General features: G+C 48.7%; 1 pseudogene; it reads left to right on the plus strand.

The window, feature by feature from the left end:
* The first annotated feature begins 792 nt into the window (after window positions 1-792).
* Window positions 793-13,222, plus strand: part of LOC123487260 — a 48,248-nt pseudogene continuing 35,818 nt past the window's right edge.

A 13,222-nucleotide genomic window follows, 5' to 3' on the forward strand; every position in this document is an offset into this window, starting at 1 on the left:
AGCTGCACTTCCTAACCTCCTGCCAAATGTATGACCATATTAGAGACACATATTTCCCTCAGATTACAGCGATCCACAAAGAATTCGAAAACAAACCCAATTTTGATAAACTCCCTTATCTACTGGGTGAAAAACCACAGTGTGCCATCACAGCTGCAAGATTTGTGACCTGTTGCCACAAGAAAAGGGCAACCAGTGAAGAACAAACACCATTGTAAATACAACCCATATTTATGTTGATTTATTTTCCCATTTGTACTTTAACTATTTGCACATTGCACATTGTTACAACACTGTATATAGACATAATATGACATTTGAAATGTCTTTATTCTTTTGAAACTTCTGAGTGTAATGTTTACTGGTAATATTTAATGTTTATTTCACTTTTGTTTACTATCTACTTCACTTGCTTTGTCAATGTTAACACACGTTTCCCATGCCAATAAAGCCCTTCAATTGAAATTGAATTGAATTGGTGGGGGTTAGGTTACACACAGAGAGCACTCTCCAGGATAATAGATCCACACAGACACAGATATGCTAGGGCTTGTGCTGACGCCACAAAGAAATGTTGCTGTATCCTAAACCATACACTTCCATATAGTAAATAAACATTCGTGCATTTTTGTGTAGTATTATTTATCGTCAGAATAATTTTTGTTAGAGAATACTACGGATCTAGCTACATTACCGAATAACTATGGGCCAGCAGCCACCGCTAAGCGCGCAGTCAGAGTAACGGGACTAGCGTTCCGGCTGCCGCGACGCTCTGCTTCAATTTCCCCGAAGATGGCGGCGAGCGGACGTGTTCAGCCACTCTCACTGTTGATGTCCGTGTCATTCTGTCTGTGTACCGTTCAAGGATTGAAAGCATCTAGCAACAACGGCAATGGAAACGGACTCGGTAATCAGCCAGCAAACCCTCCGGCTCCCGTTAATATTACCGGAGAGCCCGGTCCAGTCAATAACGTCCCAGTTGCTGCTGCTGCCATGACGCAGCCTCGGAGGGCTACCGGGTGGAAGCTGGCGGAAGAGCAGGCCTGCCGGGACGACTTGACCCGGCTTTGTCCCAAACACACCTGGAGCAACAATTTAGCGGTGTTGGAGTGCTTACAGGACAGAAAGCAGGTAAAACGGGGTCTGGGGGGTGGCGACGTGTTTTGTTCCTGGGTGTGCCTGCCTGCAGTCATGGAAGAATGGGAATACAGGATTGTTTGTTTGTGTGTCTATTGCCTGTCCGATGTCAATGCGACAACAGTCAGGTAGGTAGGCACATCTGGAGAGCGTGTGTGTTCATTCCACATCGCCGGTGATGCTTTTCTTCTCCTCCTAGTGAACATGGCTCCAGATTCTCCAGAATGACAGCTAGCTAGTTAGTGCATTTTGTGCTTAACTTAGACAGTTTTTTCCAATGTAAAGCAAAGAGTACCGTTTTTCAGCGACAAATGATTGAACAAGTTGTGTACACCACCGCTGTAGAAGCCTGATGTATGCTCCGTGATGTCCACTGGATATCATCAGAGACTGTTCCAGAAGGAAACCATCAATGGAGTGGAGGTTTATTTATAGTACTTAGTCAATGAATGGCATTGTATTACTCAAACTAGTCTCAAATACCGACAAACACATCAACAATGCAGTAGTCTGGCTAAAAAGGTAATGAATGAAGTAGGACAGTCTTAGAAGTCTCGTTACAAAGCATATTGGCTATTCCACTGTTACGGAATTAACGCTGAAACTCAGATTTTTCACTTTAAAATGTATGCCAAACGAAAACATTTTTTAAATTTGTTTAAAATAAAAGGTTTAACACACCATATCTCTATGCACAAGGACAGTACTTTACACTAAAACACATTTCGCCTACTTGAAGAACAGTGAAGATGGCCTTGTTAGTAGTTTCTGAATGGCAAAGACAGACTCAAGAAAGGAGCACATCAAAGCGCCCCCAATGCAAATCTCCCTTGGCTTCAGTCATGGCCGCTGGCATTTCTTTAATGACGAAAGGCAAAATACGTAGGAAGTGCAGTTCTCTTTTTAACAATTTACACAGGAAATTTGACAAACACATTGACTTGAAGAACAGTGTAACAGAATTATGGTTTGTGCTGTCATTCTGTAGTCAGTACAGCGAGGTAAGCTCAGGCTACAGGGCTTTCCCCAGGAGACAGATCCCAGAACTAATATCCCTACGGGTGTAGGCTACAGGGCTTTCCCCAGGAGACAGATCCCAGAACTAATATCCCTACGGGTGTAGGCTACAGGGCTTTCCCCAGGAGACAGATCCCAGAACTAATATCCCTACGGGTGTAGGCTACAGGGCTTTCCCCAGGAGACAGTTCCCAGAACTAATATCCCTACGGGTGTAGGCTACAGGGCTTTCCCAGGAGACAGATCCCAGAACTAATATCCCTACGGGTGTAGGCTACAGGGCTTTCCCCAGGAGACAGATCCCAGAACTAATATCCCTACGGGTGTAGGCTACATGGCTTTCCCAGGAGACAGATCCCAGAACTAATATCCATACGGGTGTAGGCTACAGGGCTTCCCCCAGGAGACAGATCCCAAAACGAATATCCCTACGGGTGTAGGCTACAGGGCTTTCCCCAGGAGACAGATCCCAGAACTAATATCCCTACGGGTGTAGGCTACAGGGCTTTCCCCAGGAGACAGATCCCAGAACTAATATCCCTACGGTGTAGGTTACAGGGCTTTCCCCAGGAGACAGATCCCAGAACTAATATCCCTACGGGTGTAGGCTACAGGGCTTTCCCAGGAGACAGATCCCAGAACTAATATCCCTACGGTGTAGGCTACAGGGCTTTCCCAGGAGACAGATCCCAGAACTAATATCCCTACGGGTGTAGGCTACAGGGCTTTCCCAGGAGACAGATCCCAGAACTAATATCCCTACGGGTGTAGGCTATAGGGCTTTCCCCAGGAGACAGATCCCAGAACTAATATCCCTACGGGTGTAGGCTATAGGGCTTTCCCAGGAGACAGATCCCAGAACTAATATCCCTACGGGTGTAGGCTACAGGGCTTTCCCCAGGAGACAGATCCCAGAACTAATATCCCTACGGGTGTAGGCTACAGGGCTTTCCCCAGGAGACCGATCCCAGAACTAATATCCATACGGGTGTAGGCTACAGGGCTTTCCCCAGGAGACAGATCCCAAAACTAATATCCCTACGGGTGTAGGCTACAGGGCTTTCCCCAGGAGACAGATCCCAGAACTAATATCCCTACGGGTGTAGGCTATAGGGTTTCCCAGGAGACAGATCCCAGAACTAATATCCCTACGGGTGTAGGCTACAGGGCTTTCACCAGGAGACCGATCCCAGAACTAATATCCCTACGGTGTAGGTTACAGGGCTTTCCCCAGGAGACAGATCCCAGAACTAATATCCATACGGGTGTAGGCTACATGTGGACATTGCTCAGCTTCAGTGTAGATATACCAACTAAAAATCAACAATGTGTTACAAAGACAAAACACTTTGTGCTGTAAATATCATACTGATGTTCTACTAACGAAGTATGCCAACACTTTACCCAACACTTTACCCAACACTTTACCCAACACTTTACCCAACACTTTACCCAACACTTTACCCAACACTTTACCCAACACTTTACCCAACACTTTACCCAACACTTTACCCAACACTTTACCCAACACTTTACCCAACACTTTACCCAACACATCAACAGTGTGTAGAGTAAAACCTCAGCTGTCTAACCAGAACTACAATGGCGTTTCTATTACTAGGGTTTGCCCAAAGGATTTGTCTAACACACTGACATGCACAGCTCTCTGGCTGAGGTTCTGTCTAACACACTGACATGCACAGCTCTCTGGCTGAGGTTCTGTCTAACACACTGACATGCACAGCTCTCTGGCTGAGGTTCTGTCTAACACACTGACATGCACAGCTCTCTGGGTGAGGTTCAAGGCTGAGGTTCTGATCTGTCTAACACACTGACATGCACAGCTCTCTGGCTGAGGTTCTGTCTAACACACTGACATGCACAGCTCTCTGGCTGAGGTTCTGTCTTCAAGTCTCCAGTAGGTGATGAAGTCCCTTCCATCTATGTAATGTATTGCAGGTTATGGACAGGTTCAGTCAGGTGGCAGGAGGGGTGGAGTGACCGTTTGCCCCATGGGTCCAGCAGGCTGACGTGAGACCCAGGAGAATGGCCCCCTTCTCATACTGAGTAGCCTATAGAGACATATGAGAAGAATGCCATTGCTGAACTTATGTACATATTCTAAACAGTGTTTTGATAACTTTCAAGTGTAACAGTTTATATGTAGAATAAAACATCCTTCACATAGGGCGGCGCACAATTGGCCCAGCGTCGTCCGGGTTTGGCCGGTGTAGGCCGTCATTGGAAATAAGAATTTGTTCTTAACTGACTTGCCTAGTTAAATAAAGGTAAAATAAAAAATGATACTGTGTACACACACACCGAGCACTGATTTACATTATCAATAGTTAGCCTGGTGGAACACATCTGACCGCAACCAACCAATCTGAGCGCTGCATTCACCATTCTATTTCACTTCAGATATCATCAAATGTGAAATGAAATAGAATGTTGATCAGGCTGGTTCCTCCAGGCTAGGTTATATCCTGGACATTATATGGTAACACAGTGATCAGGCTGGTTCTACCAGGCTAGGTTATATCCTGGACATTATATGGTAACACAGTGATCAGGCTGGTTCCACCAGGCTAGGTTATATCCTGGACATTATATGGTAACACAGTGATCAGGCTGGTTCCACCAGGCTAGGTTATACCCTGGACATTATATGGTAACTCAGTGATCAGGCTGGTTCTACCAGGCTAGGTTATATCCTGGACATTATATGGTAACACAGTGATCAGGCTGGTTCCACCAGGCTAGGTTATATCCTGGACATTATATGGTGAACACAGTGATCAGGCTGGTTCCACCAGGCTAGGTTATATCCTGGACATTATATGGTAACACAGTGATCAGGCTGGTTCCACCAGGCTAGGTTATATCCTGGACATTATATGGTAACACAGTGATCAGGCTGGTTCCTCCAGGCTAGGTTATATCCTGGACATTATATGGGAACACAGTGATCAGGCTGGTTCCACCAGGCTAGGTTATATCCTGGACATTATATGGTGAACACAGTGATCAGGCTGGTTCCACCAGGCTAGGTTATATCCTGGACATTATATGGTGAACACAGTGATCAGGCTGGTTCCCCCAGGCTAGGTTATATCCTGGACATTATATGGGAACACAGTGATCAGGCTGGTTCCACCAGGCTAGGTTATGTCCTGGACATTATATGGTGAACACAGTGATCAGGCTGGTTCCACCAGGCTAGGTTATGTCCTGGACATTATATGGTAACACAGTGATCAGGCTGGTTCCACCAGGGTAGGTTATATCCTGGACATTATATGGTAACACAGTGATCAGGCTGGTTCCACCAGGCTAGGTTATATCCCTGGACATTATATGGTAACACAGTGATCAGGCTGGTTCCCCAGGCTAGGTTATATCCTGGACATTATATGGTAACACAGCGATCAGGCTGGTTCCCCCAGGCTAGGTTATATCCTGGACATTATATGGTGAACACAGCGATCAGGCTGGTTCCCCCAGGCTAGGTTATATCCTGGACATTATATGGTGAGCACAGTGATCAGGCTGGTTCCTTTTTTACTTTTTCGTGATATCCAATTGGTACAGTCTTGTCCCATCGCTGCAACTCCCGTACGGACTCGTGAGTGGTGTCCTCCGAAACACGACCCTGCCGAGCCGCACTGCTTCTTGACACACTGCTCGCTTAACTCGGAAGCCAGCCGCACCAATGTGTTGGAGGAAACACCGTACAACTGGCGACCGAGGTCAGCTTGCAGGCGCCCAGCCAGCCACAAGGAGGCGCTAGAGCGCGATGGGCCAAACTCCTAACCCGGACGACGCACCTCCCCTAACCCGGACGACGCTGGGCCAATTGTGCGCCGCCTCATGGGTGTCACGGCCGGCTGTGACACAGCCTGGGGTCGAACCCGGGGCTGTAGTGACGCCTCAAGCACTGCGCTGCAGTACCTCAGACTGCTGCGCCACTCGGGAGTCCCTTACCTGTTGTTGTTGATGAAGCCGTCTGTTTCATCAGGGCTGTAAATCGGGTCACTATCAGCGGCCAAGTCAGTTTACGGGGGTATAGGATAGTCGAGGTAATTTGTAATTGTAGGTAGGGGTAAAGTGACTATGCATAGATAATAAACAGCAAGTAGCAGCAGTGTAAAAACAAAAGGGGGGGTCAATGTAAATAGTCCGGGTGGCCATTTGATTAATTGTTCAGGAGTCTTATAGTTTGGGGGTAGAAGCTGTTGAGGAGCCTTTTGGACCTAGACTTGGCGCTCCAGTACCGCTTGCCGTGCGGTAGCAGAGAGAACAGTCTATGACTTGGTGACTGCCGTCTTTGACAATTTTGAGGGCCTTCCTCTGACACCGCCTGGTATAGAGGTCCTGGATGGCAGGAAGCTTGGCCCCAGTGATGTACTGGGCCGTACGCACTACCCTCTGTAGCGACTTATGGTCAGATGCCGACCAGTTGCCAACCCAGGCGGTGACGCTACCAGTCAGGATGCTCTCGATGGTGCAGCTGTAGAACTTTCTGAGGATCTGGTGACCCATGCCAAATCAAGTCTCCTGAGGGGGAAAAGCTGTTGTCGTGCCCTCTTCACAACTTTCTTGGTGTGTTTGGACCATGATAGCTTGTTGGTGATGTGGACAACAAGGAACTTGAAACTCTCAACCTGCTCCACTACAGCCCTGTCGATGTTAATGGGGGCCTGTTCGGCCCTCCTTTTCCTGTAGTCCACGCAGTCGTAGGGGTACAATGAACGGGGAAGGACGCCCCGGAGGATCAGCGTGGCGGATGTGTTGTTGCCTGCACTTACCACCTTGGGGGACGGCCCGTCAGGAAGGTCAGGAAGTCCAGGACCCAGTTGCAGAGGGAGGTGTTTAGTCCCAGGGTCCTGAGCTTAGTGATGAGCTTTGTGGGCACTATGGTGTTGGAAATGACAAGTCAGGGATGCCGTCCAACTATTGTGATCTCTGGAGGAGGAGAGCAGGCTAAGTGGTCTTGCCAGCCGCTGCTATATTCAGGTCTCCTCCACTACTAGCTCCAGAGGCTAGGCTACACAGGATTCATGATGTCATGTTCCAGAAGAAACACTGTTGATCTAAGTGAGTCACTGGAACACATCATATCTGGGGCCCTATATAGTGTTCTTTCCTATTGCAGGCTGTACGGTTCAGAGCCAAATGGCATCCTGGTATTCCCTATATAGTGCACTATATAGGGTGCCATTTGGGATGCACATATCCAGCCTTCCTTCCCCTGTCGTCATGGGGGTTGTACCGTGTTAGTCTTAGGATCGGTTCTGAGCAGGGCCCTGACTGGCTCAGATCGTCCATCTTCATTTCCTGTCTGTTTCTGAGTTAGAGAGACTCAGGGCTGCTGGTGACTCATGTCATGAACTGGCTCCCTGGGTAATAGTAGGTAGCAATGACACAGATGCAGACTTTTAATGAGGAGATGAGGGATGTGAGGGAAGAGAGAGGGAAGCAATCTGAAGAGTCTTGAATGGCTCGGTGTTGGAAAGAAGAGACTGAGCAGCATGGGGACATTTGGAGCATCTGAGGAGAGGAGGCTGAGGGAGGGAGGGAGGAGGTAGAGGAGGCTGGGAGTGGGGGAAGGAGGGAGAGGAGGAAGGGGAGGGAGGAGAGGAGGATGATGATCTCTGGATGTAGTGATCATGAGGATGAGGGACTGGATGTAATGATGATGAGGATGAAGGATGTAGGGAGGATGAGGATGATGAATTCTGGATGTAAGGATGATGATGATTATGATATGTTGTGAGGAGGAAGTGAAAAGATAGTCTGACTAGTACCAGTCTTAGTGGGGGAATGGATGAAGAGGAGGAGAGGAGGAGGGAGGAAGGAGGGGTAATCTGAGGATACAAAGTGGTGCTGGTCTGAATATCACCTCCCCCTCCTCCTTCTCACCCCAAAATATTATCTCTACCCTCTGGCATGTCTGTTGCCACCGTAACTGTCACACCCAACGTGTCTGTCACCCTGATCCTGTCACACCCAACATGTCTGTCACACCCAACATCTCTGTCACCCATGGTCTGTCACACCCAACATCTCTGTCACCCTGGCCCTGTCACACCCAACATGTCTGTCACCCTGGCCCTGTCACACCCAACATCTCTGTCACCCTGGCCCTGTCACACCCAACATGTCTGTCACCCTGGCCCTGTCACCCAACATGTCTGTCACCCTGGCCCTGTCACACCCAACATCTCTGTCACCCTGGCCCTGTCACACCCAACATGTCTGTCACCCTGGCCCTGTCACACCCAACATGTCTGTCACACCCAACATGTCTGTCACCCTGGCCCTGTCACACCCAGCATCTCTGTCACCCCTGGCCCTGTCACACCCAGCATCTCTGTCACCCTGGCCCTGTCACACCAACATCTCTGTCACCCTGGCCCTGTCACACCAACATCTCTGTCACCCTGGCCCTGTCACACCAACATCTCTGTCACCCTGGCCCTGTCACACCCAACATCTCTGTCACCCTGGCCCTGTCACACCCAACATCTCTGTCACCCTGGCCCTGTCACACCAACATCTCTGTCACCCTGGCCCTGTCACACCCAACATGTCTGTCACCCCTGGCCCTGTCACACCCAACATGTCTGTCACCCCTGGCCCCTGTCACACCCAACATCTCTGTCACCCTGGCCCTGTCACACCCAACATGTCTGTCACCCTGGCCCTGTCACACCCAACATGTCTGTCACCTGGCCCTGTCACACCCAACATCTCTGTCACCCTGGCCCTGTCACACCAACATCTCTGTCACCCTGGCCCTGTCACACCCAACATGTCTGTCACCCTGGCCCTGTCACACCAACATGTCTGTCACCCTGGCCCTGTCACACACAACATCTCTGTCACCCTGGCCCTGTCACACCCAACATGTCTGTCACCCTGGCCCTGTCACACCAACATGTCTGTCACCCTGGCCCTGTCACACCCAACATGTCTGTCACCTGACCCTGTCACACCCAACATGTCAGTCACCCTGGCCCTGTCACACCCAACATGTCAGTCACCCTGGCCCTGTCACACCCAACATGTCTGTCACCCTGGCCCTGTCACACCCAACATCTCTGTCACCCTGGCCCTGTCACACCCAACATGTCAGTCACCCTGGCCCTGTCACACCCAACATCTCTGTCACCCTGGCCCTGTCACACCCAACATGTCTGTCACCCTGGCCCTGTCACACCCAACATCTCTGTCACCCTGGCCCTGTCACACCCAACATGTCAGTCACCCTGGCCCTGTCACACCCAACATCTCTGTCACCCTGGCCCTGTCACACACGACATGTCTGTCACCCTGGCCCTGTCACACCCAACATGTCTGTCACCCTGGCCCTGTCACACACGACATGTCAGTCACCCTGGCCCTGTCACACCAACATGTCTGTCACCCTGGCCCTGTCACACCCAACATGTCTGTCACCCTGGCCCTGTCACACCAAACTGCTCTGTCACCCCTGGCCCTGTCACACCAACATGTCAGTCACCCTGGCCCTGTCACACCCAACATCTCTGTCACCCTGGCCCTGTCACACCAACATGTCAGTCACCCTGGCCCTGTCACACCAACATCTCTGTCACCCTGGCCCTGTCACACCCAACATCTCTGTCACCCTGGCCCTGTCACACCCAACATCTCTGTCACCCCTGGCCCTGTCACACCAACATGTCAGTCACCCTGGCCCTGTCACACCCAACATCTCTGTCACCCTGGCCCTGTCACACCAACATGTCAGTCACCCTGGCCCTGTCACACCAACATCTCTGTCACCCTGGCCCTGTCACACCCAACATCTCTGTCACCCTGGCCCTGTCACACACGACATGTTAGTCACCCCGGGGTTCTGGGGCTGGAGCAAGGGGCTGATGCAGGGCCCTCTCCATTGGCAGGCAATGTGTTGTAGTAGTTAGACTTGTGGTATTACAAAGCTCAAAGGGCCTCTCTCTCTTCAGCCTAATACTGCTGTTGTAGTTATAGTGACTGGTGTTGTGGTGCTTCTCAAAGGGTCTCTCTCTCTCTCTCACACACACACACACACACACACACACACACACACACACACACACACACCCTGGTGTTGAGTAACATAGATGTCAGGTCTGTAATAGTAGTGACTGGTGTTGTGGTGCTTCCCAAAGCCTCCGTTTCCCTGCTGGTGCTGTAGATCTCCTCTGGATCAGGATGATGAACTCTGGATGTAGAGATCAGGATGATGATTAACTCTGGATGTAATGATGATGAGGATGAACTCTGGATGTAATGATCATGATGATTATGACATAATATGTTGTGAGGAGGAAGTGAAAAGTTCCCTTATTTTCCCATCTTCCTTCTATATCTCACTAGTATCCATTCCTATTGAAGCATCATTCCTTCCTATTTCGCAACAAAGCCTCCTTCACTCATGCTGCCAAACATGCCCTCGTAAAACTGACTATCCTACCGATCCTTGACTTCGGCGATGTCATTTACAAAATAGCCTCCAACACTCTACTCAGCAAATTGGATGTAGTCTATCACAGTGCCATCCGTTTTGTCTCCAAAGCCCCATACACTACCCACCACTGTGACCTGTACGCTCTTGTTGGCTGGTCCTCACTACATGTTCGTCGTCAAACCCACTGGCTCCAGGCCATTTATAAATCACTGCTAGGCAAATCCCCGCCTTATCTTAGCTCATTGGTCACCATAGCAGCACCCACCCGTAGTCTGCGCTCCAGCAGGTATATCTCACTGGTCATCCCCAAAGCCAACACCTCCTTTGGCCCCCATTCCTTCCAGTTCTCTGCTGCCAATGACTGGAACGAATTGCAAAAATCTCTGAAGCTGGAGACTCTTATCTCCCTCACTATCTTTAAGCATCAGTTGTCAGAGCACCTTACCGATCACTGCACCTGTACACAGCCCATCTGAAATTAGCCCACCCAACTACCTCATCCCCATATTGTTATTTATTTTGCTCTTTTGCACCCCAGTATCTCTATTTGCACATAATCTCTTGCACATCTATCATTCCAGTGTTAATACTATTGTAATTATTTTGCACTATGGCCTATTTATTGCCTTACCTTCATAACTTGCTACATTTGCACACACTGTATATATATTTTCTGTTGTATTTTTGACTTTGTTTTTACCCCATATGTAACTCTGTGTTGTTTTTATCGCAATGCTTTGCTTTATCTTGGCCAGGTCGCAGTTGTAAATGAGAACTTGTTCTCAACTGGCTTACCTGGTTAAATAAAGGTGAAATAAAAAAAAATTAAAAAAAGCATAATTCCTTCCTATTGAAGCATTCCTTCCCATTGAATCAACCATTCCTATCCAAGCGTCATTCCTATTGAATCATCCCTTTCTCTTCAACTGCAGGAGATATATATATATATATACATACTGAACAAAAATATAAACGCAACATGTAAAGTATTAGTCCCATGTTAATGAGCTGAAATAAAATATCCCAGAAATTGTCCGTATGTATAAAAAGCTGATTTCTCAAAAACATAATGCACATATTTGTTAACATCCCTGTTAGTGAGCATTTCTCCTTTGCCAAGATAATCCAGCCACCTGACAGGTGTGGCATATCAATAAGCTGATTGAACAGCATGATCATTACACAGGTGTACCTTGTGCTGGGGACAATAAAAGGCCACTCTAAAATGTGCAGTTTTGTCACACAACACAATGCCACAGATGTCTCATGTTTTGAGGGAGCGTGCAATTGGCATGCTGACTGCAGGATTGTCTACCAGAGCTGTTGCCACAGAATTGAATGTTCATTTCTCTACCATAAGCCGCCTCCAACGTCGTTTTAGAGAATTTGGCAGTTCGTCCAATCGGCCTCACAACCGCAGACCACCCGTAACCACGCCACTGCAGGACCTCCACATCCGGCTTCTTCACCTGCGGGATTGTCTGGGGGGGGGGGGTAAAGCCCTTTTGTTGGGGAAAAACTCATTCTGATTGGCTGGACCTGGCTCCCCAGTGGGTGGACCTGACTCCCAAGTTGTTCAGCGCACACCCAGACGTGTGTGTGTGTGTGTGTGTGTCCTGAACATCCACCTTGACCTTGTTTTCAGGCCCTGTTGCAGCTGTCAGCTCTTTCCTCTGTAGGACAGATACAAGCCCTGACTAATTATTCCTCTGTAGGACAGATACAAGCCCTGACTAATTATTCCTCTGTAGGACAGATACAAGCCCTGACTTAATTATTCCTCTGTAGGACAGATACAAGCCCTGGCTAATTATTCCTCTGTAGGACAGATACAAGCCCTGGCTAATTATTCCTCTGTAGGACAGATACAAGCCCTGACTAAGTATTCCTCTGTAGGACAGATACAAGCCCTGCCTAATTATTTATCTGTAGGACAGATACAAGCCCTGACTAAGTATTCCTCTGTAGGACAGATACAAGCCCTGCCTAATTATTTATCTGTAGGACAGATACAAGCCCTGACTAATGGAGTTCCACATGTATTTATAACCACCAGCTCAATAACACTAAGACGTCTTCAGTAAAAACCTCAGACGGCGGTAAAGTTGTAGAGTTAGAGTGTGTGTGTGTGTGTGTGTGTGTGTGTGTGCTCTCATCTTCATTAAAGACTGAGTGAAAAGCTTCTTGATCATGGAGTATGTCTAATACCTGTCTGTTTCTCTCTTTCCAGGAAACGGAGATTGCTGTCGACTGCAACCATGTAAGTATTCCCCTCTTCCTCTTTCATTCCTCTCTCCCTCTCTCTCCTTCCTCTCTCTCCTTCCTCGCTCCCCCCCTGTTCCCCTCGACGCTTTGAAGTCTGTCACAGCTCTGCCAAGTCACACGTACAGGATGAGCGGTGACAGCATCGTCACATAGCAGGAGAAAATCTCACCTTCACAGGTGACAGCATCGTCACATAGCAGGAGAAAATCTCACCTTCACAGGTGACAGCATCGTCACATAGCAGGAGAAAATCTCACTTTCACAGGTGACAGCATCGTCACATAGCAGGAGAAAATCTCACCTTCACAGGTGACAGCATCGTCACAT

The sequence above is a fragment of the Coregonus clupeaformis genome, unplaced genomic scaffold (assembly GCF_020615455.1).
Source record: "Coregonus clupeaformis isolate EN_2021a unplaced genomic scaffold, ASM2061545v1 scaf1576, whole genome shotgun sequence".
In the NCBI taxonomy this organism is placed as follows: Eukaryota; Metazoa; Chordata; class Actinopteri; order Salmoniformes; family Salmonidae; genus Coregonus; species Coregonus clupeaformis.